Source organism: Rattus norvegicus, chromosome 12 (genome assembly GCF_036323735.1).
Source record: "Rattus norvegicus strain BN/NHsdMcwi chromosome 12, GRCr8, whole genome shotgun sequence".
NCBI lineage: Eukaryota > Metazoa > Chordata > Mammalia > Rodentia > Muridae > Rattus > Rattus norvegicus.
In genome coordinates, this window is record NC_086030.1 from 9,928,052 (window position 1) to 9,939,543 (window position 11,492).

Genomic DNA, 11,492 nt, shown 5'->3' on the forward strand with positions numbered 1-11,492 from the left:
CTGACACATGTGTAGTAGGAAAGAAGCTCAACTGAGGAATCACCATCCGATTGGCCTGTGGATGTCTGTGGGGTGTTTCCTTGATTGCTGATCAGATAGAAGAGGGCCCAGCCCACTGTGGGTGGCAATACCACCCCTGGGAAGGTGGGTCTGGGCTGCCCAGGAAAGGGAGCTGGGAAGCTAAGGCACTAACTAAAAGGTTAAGAGCACTGACTGGTCTGTCAGAGGACCCAAGTTTGATTCCCGAAACCTGCACGAGGGCTCGCAATGTCTGTAGCTCCAACAGTCAAGGGTCTCCAGAATCAAGCAGAGATCACAGAAAAGCAAGTGTCCCATCATCCCTCTGGCTTCCACCGAGTAGGACCACGGATCAGAAAGACATCGGCTCACTGTGACCGCGGTAGAGGTTGCTGATTGCTTCCTCACAAGTATTTCCCTCAACTTCTTTCCATTACGGAGTTTTAGCTGATTCAAGTGGTTGAGGTGAGACCCTACTTCCTAAACTCCACTGTGGCTAGGTGTGTCTATTATGTGTCTGGATGCTGGGGAATCTCAGGGTATGACTCTTTGCCTCTGGGAGGCCTTGTTACCTCTTCCTAACTTAGTGAAGGGACAGAAAAAAAAAAAAGCATGCATGCGTGAGAGATACGCCCGCACCCCCGTACTTTGTGGAAACACACTCTGGTGAAAATGAACTTGTTCCCTCATGACAGGACTGATTCGTTCTAAGGGGTCTTTAGACTCCACATCTTACTTCTGTGACACCAGGAATTCTCACTATTCTCCTTTGAATGTGCAGTGCCACCCCACCTCTACCTCCTCCACCCGCCACTGACCTGAGCAAATATGGGGAGCAAATAACCATGGGCCAGGTCCTCTAAAAATCTTTGCTCAGGTCAGTTGTTTCTGCTGGTGCTCTGGTCCCAGTGATGAATGCAGTGAAGAGGTTCGAACATGAACATTGCAGGGACATTGCTGCATCCCCAGTTAGCAGGCCAGTCTCCTGCAGGCAGTCACACAGGCATCTGTCTCCCCTCAACAGGGGGCTTTATGTGTGGAAGTGAGAGTGAGCCACAGTGACTCTCAGCCATGCTCCTGGCAGAGAAGAAAAGACAAGAGAAGGAATAAGCATGCGCGGTTGCAGCGAGCACACAGTACTTTTACTTCCTGTGCATCAGTAGCTGGACTCTGATGCTCGCCCAGACTCAGGTTCGGCTTCTAGGAAAAGCACTGCTGTATCCCATCATTGGGAAGGACGTGCTCGCTGTTCGCTCCTCTCTATGTACTTATGCCCTGGTCTATAAACTCACGAAGGCTTGCGAATTGCCCACGTCCTATTTCTGCCCTTGCATCCTCACTTTCTTACTTGAATTACTTGTAAATCGGTACACCTGCTCTAACCTAGCATTTGCTTTCCTGGTCATGCGGCTTATATAGTTAAGGCAAAAGAAATACTTCTATTTCCCTTTATTTACCAGTTACAAAGATAGCTACTGTCCTAATTATTCCAGGAAGCCTACACACGTTCCCGCTTTCACTAATAGCATCATGTAGTCATGGGCTTAAGGGTGTTGAAGAGTTCAGGGTTAGGAAGACTCCCTCACAGTGAATATACAACATGAAAGGCCATCCTAATTTCTGACTACAGTTTCCAAGTCTGAGAGCCCCCAAACAACCTTCAGGATTTCCAGACAACCCAGTGAAAGTATTCACACAACTGATTGAAACCGGGTATACCTATGGCTACATTGAACCGGGTATACTTTTGGCTACATTGAACCGGGTATACCTATGGCTACAATGAACCCGGTATACTTTTGGCTACACTGTAACAAGGCACATGGTGACTGGGAAAGGCCTGAAGAAACCATGAGTTGTGACTCAGGGTTCAGGTGGGCCGGCTCCTTGTGAAAGGAGTCCTGCATGTTCCAGCTTCTCTTAAGACTCTTCCTCCCCTCTTTTCCTCATCCCCTCCCCCTCCCTCTATTCCTTTTCCTAACACGTCTCAATTCCACTAGGAGGGCCCACCTTTCTGACCTAGCTAGCCCCTAACTACTTTCCAGGTGCCCTACCCCCAGGCATTGCTATTTCTGTTTCTGTGTTAGAATATCAATTTTAGTAGGACACTTTATTTACTACGCAAGCTTCAAGGACAGGAAACAAGATTATCGAGCCCCTCAAGAATTCCTATTTGAAAATTTATATTTATGTATTCGTTTTCCTAGCATGAGCTTTTACTCTCATTAAAATTCAAAAGAGATCAGTGACCCAAATTTTTAGAACCACTGTCACAAAACCTAGGCTCCTCCAGAAACAGCTTGTTTCCCCTTTTGATATGTAAAAAGATGTGGGTGGGGGTGGGCCCAATGTCATTTTTGTTCTTGGTAAATGTGAGAATAAAGGTAACTTTTAAAAGACACAGGATTTCTTTCCCCTTTTCTCTTTTTGTTTGATTTCCATGGGAATTTGAACTTGAGAGACAACTCCGAGTGTGTTTGCGGTGTGAATACTGGGTCAGCTACAGACCTAAGAGTCTGCCCGGGGGCAGGGTGTGACTCAGAAACAGTACTTTGCCGAATGGAAATCTTGCATCAAGACAGGACAAGGATTTCTGCCATTTTTTCAACTTTAGCCTCTTTAATGGGTGCTGGAGAAATGGCTCAGGGCTTAAGGATACTTGCCACTCGTGTCTCTTCCAGAGGACCTAAGCTAGGTTCCCAGCATCTTCAACAGGATGGTCACAATTGCCTATAATACCAGGTCTAACAGATCTGAAGCCTTCTTCTGGTCTCTGTGAATACTTACACTCGCACAGACACACACAGAAACACACAGACACACACACACAGACACACACACACAGACACACACACACAGACACACACACACAGACACACACACACAGACACACACACAGAGACACACACACAGAGACACACACACAGACACACACACAGACACACACACACACACACACACACACATGGGGCAGGAAGCATTTTTTAAAGTCCCTAATGGGCATAGAGTTCTAGACTATTTAATATATTAACCATTTCTTTTAAAGGATGCCATTCGGGCTGGAGAGAGCTAAGCGGTTAAGAGCACTGACCAATTCCCAGCAACCACACGGTGGCTTACAACCATCTATAATGAGATCTGGTGCCCTCTTCTGGCCTGCAGGCACACATGCAGGCAGAATGCTGTATACATAAATAAATCTTTTAAAAGTTGCCATTCTAGGTAGATGCCTAATAGAGGTAGACTCCCCAATACTGACAATTAACCCAATGGTTGGCAGACTGTCCCAGGACAGGTTTGCAATTGGTGAAGTTCTCCTGGCTGCCTCTCCTCATGTTAGCCAGCTTTGAAGGTGCAGTTCTCATTACTGTCCGGCACTTTTCAGCTCACAGACACTGATGGCTGGAAGATCCATGCATTTGCCACATTTTCGAAAGCAACCACAGCATTTTCAGGTCCAGGAGGTTCTTGAAGCACAGAGTACTCACGACTCTCATCGCGACGCAGAGCTTGGCTTCACTGGGCAGTAAAACCTGTAGGAAATTAATCCCTAACGTTAGAAACTGGCCGACCAGCTTCTGGAATTCTGCTGACATGAGAAATTACAGTGGTATTTACTGACTAGCATACGTACTGACTGGGGGCCCATGTGCAGATAAACCAGAGGCTGCATCCTGCAGAGAGACACATGCCCTTTCCATCCATGTCTACGTACATGCTTCAGGCTTTTCTCTTGCACAAGCCCCTCTTTGCCCCCCCAGTGGTCTAGGAATGGTCTTTGGTTGGCTTTATGAGCCTCAAAAGTTACTCTAAGGGAGTAGCGCCTGTGATTGAGTTGACCTTTATCTATAGGATCCTAGGTATTTTCTTTCTTTCTTTTTTTTTTCGGAGCTGGGGACCGAACCCAGGGCCTTGCGCTTGCTAGGCAAGTGCTCTACCACTGAGCCAAATCCCCAACCCCCTAGGTATTTTCTTGGAATACCATCAATTTCCTCCGTATGGACTATGTAGTTCTATTTCTGTGGTTGTATTTTTAAAACAGCACCTTCCAAGCTCTGTAATTAGAAGCACTAACTAAGTATTTAATAGACATAGTGTGGTGCTTTGAATGAGAATGGCTCCCATAGGCTCATATATTTGAATGTTTGGTTCCCAGCGAGTGGAAGTGTTTGGGAAGGTTTAGGAGGTGTGGCCTTATTAGAGGAGGTGCGTCGCTGGGGGAGGGACTTGAGGTTTCAAAAGACTCCCACTATGCCCAGTGCGTCTGTCTTTCTGCTGTAGGCATAATGTTTCTATGCACTGTGGGAAGGTGACCCTCGTGTTGTCCAAATGCTGATTTCTCTGCCCTCGTACCTTCCTTCAATCCAGAGACTGCACTGTTGTTGCAGGAATTTCCAACCCCAATAAGCCCATATAAAAACACACAATCCAGTAATTATAATTATAAGCTATATGTCTAGATTGGATAGACGTAACACTGTGCTAACACCTCCCAGCTGTACGTGTCCTTGCTACCTGTGGTTTTTCCTGGCCACATGGTTCTGGTCCATCATGGCTTCCTCCTCCTCTCCTTCCATCTTCTGTCCTTCCCCTCTCATCCTTCTCTGCCTCTCCACCTGGCCCCACTCTCAAACCTCTGGTCCCTCCTTTCTCTTCCACTGCCCAATCACAGGCTCCAGCCTTTATTGACCAGTTAAAAGGGGAAGAAGGTTCAGTAGGGATCTCCTGAGTAACTGACGGCCTGGAGCGACCCCTCATGAGCAAGTAGAATTAACACCAGAATACAAACAACACCAGGCCAACCCCCACACACAACAAACAACACCAGGCCAACCCCCACACACAACAAACAACACCAGGCCAACCCACAACACACAACAAACAACACCAGGCCAACCCACAACACACAACAAACAACACCAGGCCAACCCACACATACAACAAACAACACCAGGCCAACCCACAACACACAACAAACAACACCAGGCCAACCCCCACACACAACAAACAACACCAGGCCAACCCACAACACACAACAAACAACACCAGGCCAACCCACACACACAACAAACAACACCAGGCCAACCCACACACACAAAAAAGAACACCAGGCCAACCCACACACACAACAAACAACACCAGGCCAACCCCCACACACAACAAACAACACCAGGCCAACCCACACACACAACAAACAAGACCAGGCCAACCCACACACCCAACAAACAACACCAGGCCAACCCACACACACAACAAACAACACCAGGCCAACCCCCACACACAACAAACAACACCAGGCCAACCCACAACACACAACAAACAACACCAGGCCAAACCCCACACACAACAAACAACACCAGGCCAACCCACAACACACAACAAACAACACCAGGCCAACCCCCACACACAACAAACAACACCAGGCCAACCCACAACACACAACAAACAACACCAGGCCAACCCACACACACAACAAACAAGACCAGGCCAACCCACACACACAACAAACAACACCAGGCCAACCCACACACACAACAAACAACACCAGGCCAACCCACAACACACAACAAGCAACACCAGGCCAACCCACACACATTGCAATGCTTAGGTCAAGCATCTCCTGTCTCAAGTCTGTGTAAACAATTCTTACCATTTATTCTCCACCGTGACAACAAGTGCTGATCACGCAGTGGCTGAGCAGAAGAGAGACCAGGGGGGATTTCTACCAGACAGGGGAGGGGAAGAGGGGGAGGAGATTCAGATCTGCCTCAAGGATCCAAGAAAACACCATGGGAAGACACATCTAAGGCATAAAGAGCCAGATTAATAATAATATGTAAGTATTACGGGATCCTGGGTGGTCATTTAGCTGCCCAGATATTGCAGGGCAGCCTGAAATAAATCTCAGTTCCTCTGAGTCAGCGAACTAATTTACTGATTACACTTGTATTAAAATAAGTTTCCGCTGTGCCTTCTACTTGCAGATCAAGATGTGAGCTCATAGCTACCACTTCAGCGCCATACCTGCCTGCCTGCTGCCATGCGCTCCGCCATGATGGCCATGGCCTCTCACTCCCTGGGAACGTAAACCCCCATTAAATGTTTACTTTTACAAGCTGTCTTTGTCAAAGTGTTTTATCATGGCAAAACTAGGACATACAGTTTCTGATTTGAGGTCACGGCTTAAAATTGTAAATGTCTTAGCCTCACAATAATTGTAAAAGTGAAATTTATAATAACATGCTGAAAATATACCCAAATTACCAGTTTTTACAATGTGTCACGGAGTCAACTAGTGAATGTTGATGAATTAGAAAATGCTGCTTAAGGAGCTGTTAGGATAACTAAAGGAACAAAGGGCCAGGGGTGTGGCTCAGTGCTGGACCTCGGGAGCATGCGGGACCTCGGATCAATCCCTAGCACTACCATAAGAGGTAAATAGAAAAATCTCAGTATCATCTCTTGGGGGAAAAAAGAGACAATTTTAGATTCAACCACAGTTCAGAAAAAAAGGTAGGGTTGGGGATTTAGCTCAGTGGTAGAGCGCTTGCCTAGCAAGCGCAAGGCCCTGGGCTCGGTCCTCAGCTCCAACAAAAAACAAACAAACAAACAAACAAACAACAACAACAACAACAACAACAAAAAGGTGAAGGTGTAAGAGAGGCATCCTGACTGTCATGGAGCGCATTAGCATAGTAACGAGGTCAATTAGAATCTATTTAGACATCAGAGCACGGCGTTAAAAATCTCAGAGCAGCATACAATTTTCAAAAAGGTAATTCTAATTCCTCTAAACATAAGGAAAGGGAAAATGAAATATTGTTCATGCCATCTAAAGCAATGGCTATCAACTTAAGGTTTGCAACCCCTTAGGGGGTTGAATGACCTTTTAACGGGGTTACATACCAGATATTCTGCATATCAGATATCTACATTATGATCATAGAAGTAGCAAAATGTCAGTTATGAAGTAGCAGTGAAATAATTTTATGGCTGGGGGTCCCCACAGCAGGAGGAACTGGTTAAAGGGTCGAAGGTTAGGAAGGCTGAGAACCACTGATCTAATGATGTAAATGTGCTCCTTTAGTAGTCTAAGATTCCAAGGAAGAGCTGGATGAGGTGGTAAATACCTTTAATCCTAATACTCAGGAGGCAGAGTAATCAGCTGTGAGTTCACGGCCAGCCTGGTCTATATAGTGAGACCCTGTCTCAAAAAATTACTTTTCAAGAGACTTTGAAAATATATTTTTTCTGCTATATTTTTCATTATTTATGATTTTCTCTTTACAATGTTTCTGGTTTTGCTCTTTAAACAATTATTTAATCTCCATAGCTCTATATATGTGTTTGGGTCTCACCCACCTCATATTCTTTCTTTTCCATTTCTTCTTCTATTCCTCCATCATTTTAACCTCCAATTCTGTGCGCTCTCTCTCTCTCCCTCCCTCCCTCCCTCTCCCTCTCCCTCTCCCTCTCTCTCTCTCTCTCTCTCTCTCTCTCTCTCTCTCTCTCTCTCTCTCTCTTCTTTCCTTTTTTTCAGAGCTGGGGACCGAACCCAGGGCCTTGCACTTGCTAGGCAAGTGCTCTACCACTGAGCTAAATCCCCCAACCCCGTCTCTCTCTCTTTTTTAATATCCATTGAGCACACTTATGGTTGTGCATAAGTACAGGACTGGAGCGTGGGTAGCTTCTCGGCCTCCATGCCTGGAGATAACCGACTCTCTATCCTCAGGCAGTCTTCACTTGCCTGTTCTTAAACTCTCAGACTGGGAGGGTCTTCACGAGCCCCTCCCCATCTATGCTGGGTTTTTTTTTTTCTTTTTTCTTTTTTCTTTTTTTTTTTTTCAGAGCTGGGGACCGAACCCAGGGCCTTGCGCTTGCTAGGCAAGTGCTCTACCACTGAGCTAAATCCCCAACCCCTATGCTGGGTTTTGCCTAGCTGGATCTTGTGCAGGCATCATGCATGTAGTCACAACTGCTGTGTGTTCATGTGTGCACTGTCACGCCTTAGCACTGTTTCTCTATCGACAACCTCCTCTGGCTCTTACAATCTTCCTCCCTCCCTCCCTCCCTCCCTCCCTCCCCCGCTCCCTCCCTCGCTCCCTTCCTCCCTCCCTTCTTTCCTTCCTTATCTTGAGGAAGATATCTACACAGTCTTTCTGTGTAGCCCTGCCCGTCCTGGAACTTACTATGTAGACCAGGCTGGCCTTGAACTCACAGAGATTCACCTGCCTCTGCCTTCTGAGTGCTGCTGGGATTAAAGGGCTGCACCACTATGCCAGCTACAATCTTCCAATGACTATTCCTGAACCTTGTATGTGTGGGAAATATACAGATGTCTCAATGAGTGCTGATCACTCCACGGTTTCTTATTCTCTGCACGTCAACTGGTTATGGATGGATCTCTGTATCAACCGCCGGCTACTGTAAAGAAGAAGCTTCTCTGATGCGAGCCGAGAGATGCACTAATCTCCAGGCATACAAATAAGAACTCGAGGTGGTGGGTTGGGGATTTAGCTCAGTGGTAGAGCGCTTGCCTAGCAAGCACAAGGCCCTGGGTTCGGTCCCCAGCTCCGGAAAAAAAAGAAAAAAAAAAAAAAAGAACTTGAGATGGTGCTAAACTGGGAGCATGGCAGGGCTAAGGTGGGAGCATGAGGCTGTCACTGGCTGCTGCTATCTCTCTCACACCACGGTCCCGAATCCCTCATCCACCTGTTATGGAACTTGCTCACAGGCCCAGTTCACCATGAACGCATCAAGGCGACATGGGTATGCAGGGATGAGATGAGGGGCTATGCGGAGAAGCTCATTGACTATGGAAAGCTTATTGACTCATCAATGAGTGAGCCAGGCATATGGCTGACTTCTGGCTTACTGAGAAGGACCTGATCCCAAAGCTGTTTACAGTGCTAGCGCCTCCGTTTCACAATCAGAATGGGAACTATACAAGAATGCTACAGATGCCAAATCGGAAGGAGCAAGATCGGGTCAAGATGGCAGTGATAGAATATAAGGAAAACAGCCTCCCTCCCCTGCCTCTGCCTCACAGAGACAGCAACCTACTCTCCTGAACCAGCTGCTCCTGGGACTGCAGCAGGACTGGCACCATAACCAGGAAGCCAGGCTTCACAGCTCCATGCAGTTCAAACACCAGAGACTTAACTGGGGCTGGAGACTTCGTAGGTGTGGCGCCCGTGTTCATGGGTCTTGGAGCTCTTGTAGTGTGAGAGACCTGGAAGTAACATTGTAGAGCCGTGTCAAACAATCAACTCAAACAGTCCTCTTTGCACAGCAGATGAAATCCTTGATATGAATATAAAAATAAGGACTCACGGAGCCGTTTATTACAATCTATTTAGTGGAATCAACATATTAGAGTCTCCCCTAGGGTTGACCTATGGCTCTGTGAGCCAGTGAACAGCACCAGGCACAGCTTTCGTAGTGTGGAGCAGGCTTTAAATCTAATCAGAAAGCAGGTGGTTACTCCCATAACCCGTGCTGATCTTGCACAATGGGCGGATCTTACCAGGCTTATTGTTATTGTGACTCACAGGCATCTCATCTGGGTAATATCAATGGTTACTTTTTTTTTCCCCTGATAGTGTTGGGGGTTAAATCTATTGTTTCAGTTCTAATAATTTCTGAAATTGGATGCCCCGTGTTTGGTGTGTAAATGTTTAGAACTGTATTACTCTGGGAGGAATGGTTGTTTAATGAATATGAGGCGACATTCCTTATTGATCTCTTCTGACTAGTTTTGGTTTGAAGTCTATTCAGACAGCTCTGCCTACTTGTTTCTTGGTTCCAGCAGTTTGGCATACTTCTTTCCTTCCCTTTACCCTAAGCTGGTGTCTACCTTTGATAGTAAGGTGTGTTTCCTGGAGACGGGACCGAGGTGGATCCTGTGTCCCATCTCATTTGCTAGACTGTGTCTCTTTACTAGGGAATGGAGACATTATTTTTTTTTTTTTAGGAGCTGGGGACCAAACCCAGGGCCTTGAGCTTGCTAGGCAAGTGCTCTACCACTGAGCTAAATCCCCAACCTCGAATGGAGACATTATTAAGAGTTACTGATGGGTGCTGCACACTGATATGACTCCTCTCTTTTTGTTGCTTTGTGGTGTTTTCTCAGACCTATTTGATGAACCGTTCTGGGATTATTAATCCCTCATGACATCTTGAGGTATTTATTAGTGTCTTCGGACTGAAATATTCGTTCTAGTATCTTCCGTAGCTCTGGTTTAGTGGCCATGAATTCCTTTAGTCTGTCTTTCTCACGGAACTTTTTTTTTTTTAATTTCTCTTTCAATTTTAATAGCAGTTTTCCTGGGTATAACGGTATGGGGTGACATCTGTGCCATTCAGAACTTGCAACACATATCTTACCAGGTTATTCTAGCTTCAAAGTTTCTGTCGAGTAACCAGGTTTTACTCTGATGTACCTGCCTTTACAAGTGACTGAAGCTTCTCTCTCACAGCTTCTTCTTCTTCTTCTTTTTTTTTTTTTCCGGAGCTGGGGACCGAACCCAGGGCCTTGCGCTTCCTAGGCAAGCGCTCTACCACTGAGCCAAATCCCCAACCCCTCTCTCACAGCTTCTAATACCCTTTCTTTACTCTTGCTCTCTGTATTTTAACTATAATACATCATACATCATGGTGGGGGCTTCCTTTTTGAGTTTCTGTTACTGTTCTTGTACCTGGATGAGCATCGCTTTCCCTAGGCTTGGGCGTCTTCTTGAAAATATTCTCTGTGCCTTCGCGATTACATTCTCCTCCTTATGCTGTGTCCATGGCCTGAAAGTTAGGTCATTTCTCGGAATCTGAGAACCTCCCATTTTTGGCTCATATATCTTTTAAAACCTATTGTTGACCTCGTTGATTTTTACTGACAGATTCAGTTCCTCCTCCTCATTGTCTTGCATCCCTGATTCTTGGTTTTTTTTGTTTTGTTTTGTTTTTGTTTTTGTTTTTAACATGATCCATGCTGTTGGTAGGGATATTTACCCTGACATTTTCAGTTCAGTTCCTTAAGTTTTACATTCCCAGGATAATTCTGGTTTGAGTTTTCTTCAGCGAGTCCATCTTCGCTTTCGTATATCTTGAATTCCTTGTCTGGTAGTCCTTCCATGTTCTTTTCTTTTTTTTTTTTTTTTCAGAGCTGAGGATTGAACCCAGGGCCTTGTGCTTGCAAGGCAAGCGCTCTACCACTGAGCTAAATCCCCAATCCCTCCATGTTATTTTCATTAGGCGCCATCGTCAGAGAATTGGCGATTTGTGGAGAATCACGTTGTCTTGGTCCTAGTGTGGTTGAGGAGCCAGTCACTTATCCAGTACTCAGGGCCAGAGCCTCTCGATCTCAAGTCTTCCTCTGAGAGTCAGGTGCCTCCCCGTGTCAAATAGAGCCTCCTGCCTGCCTTAACTGTGAGTTACAGGCCTCTCCACAATTGTGTGGCGCTTAGCCTGGGTCAGATCGG

The 11,492-nt window shown here is 46.2% G+C and overlaps 1 pseudogene; it reads left to right on the top strand.

The window, feature by feature from the left end:
* The first annotated feature begins 8,669 nt into the window (after window positions 1–8,669).
* Window positions 8,670–9,180, top strand: Mrpl17-ps1 (mitochondrial ribosomal protein L17, pseudogene 1; annotated as a pseudogene).
* Window positions 9,181–11,492: the final 2,312 nt, after the last annotated feature.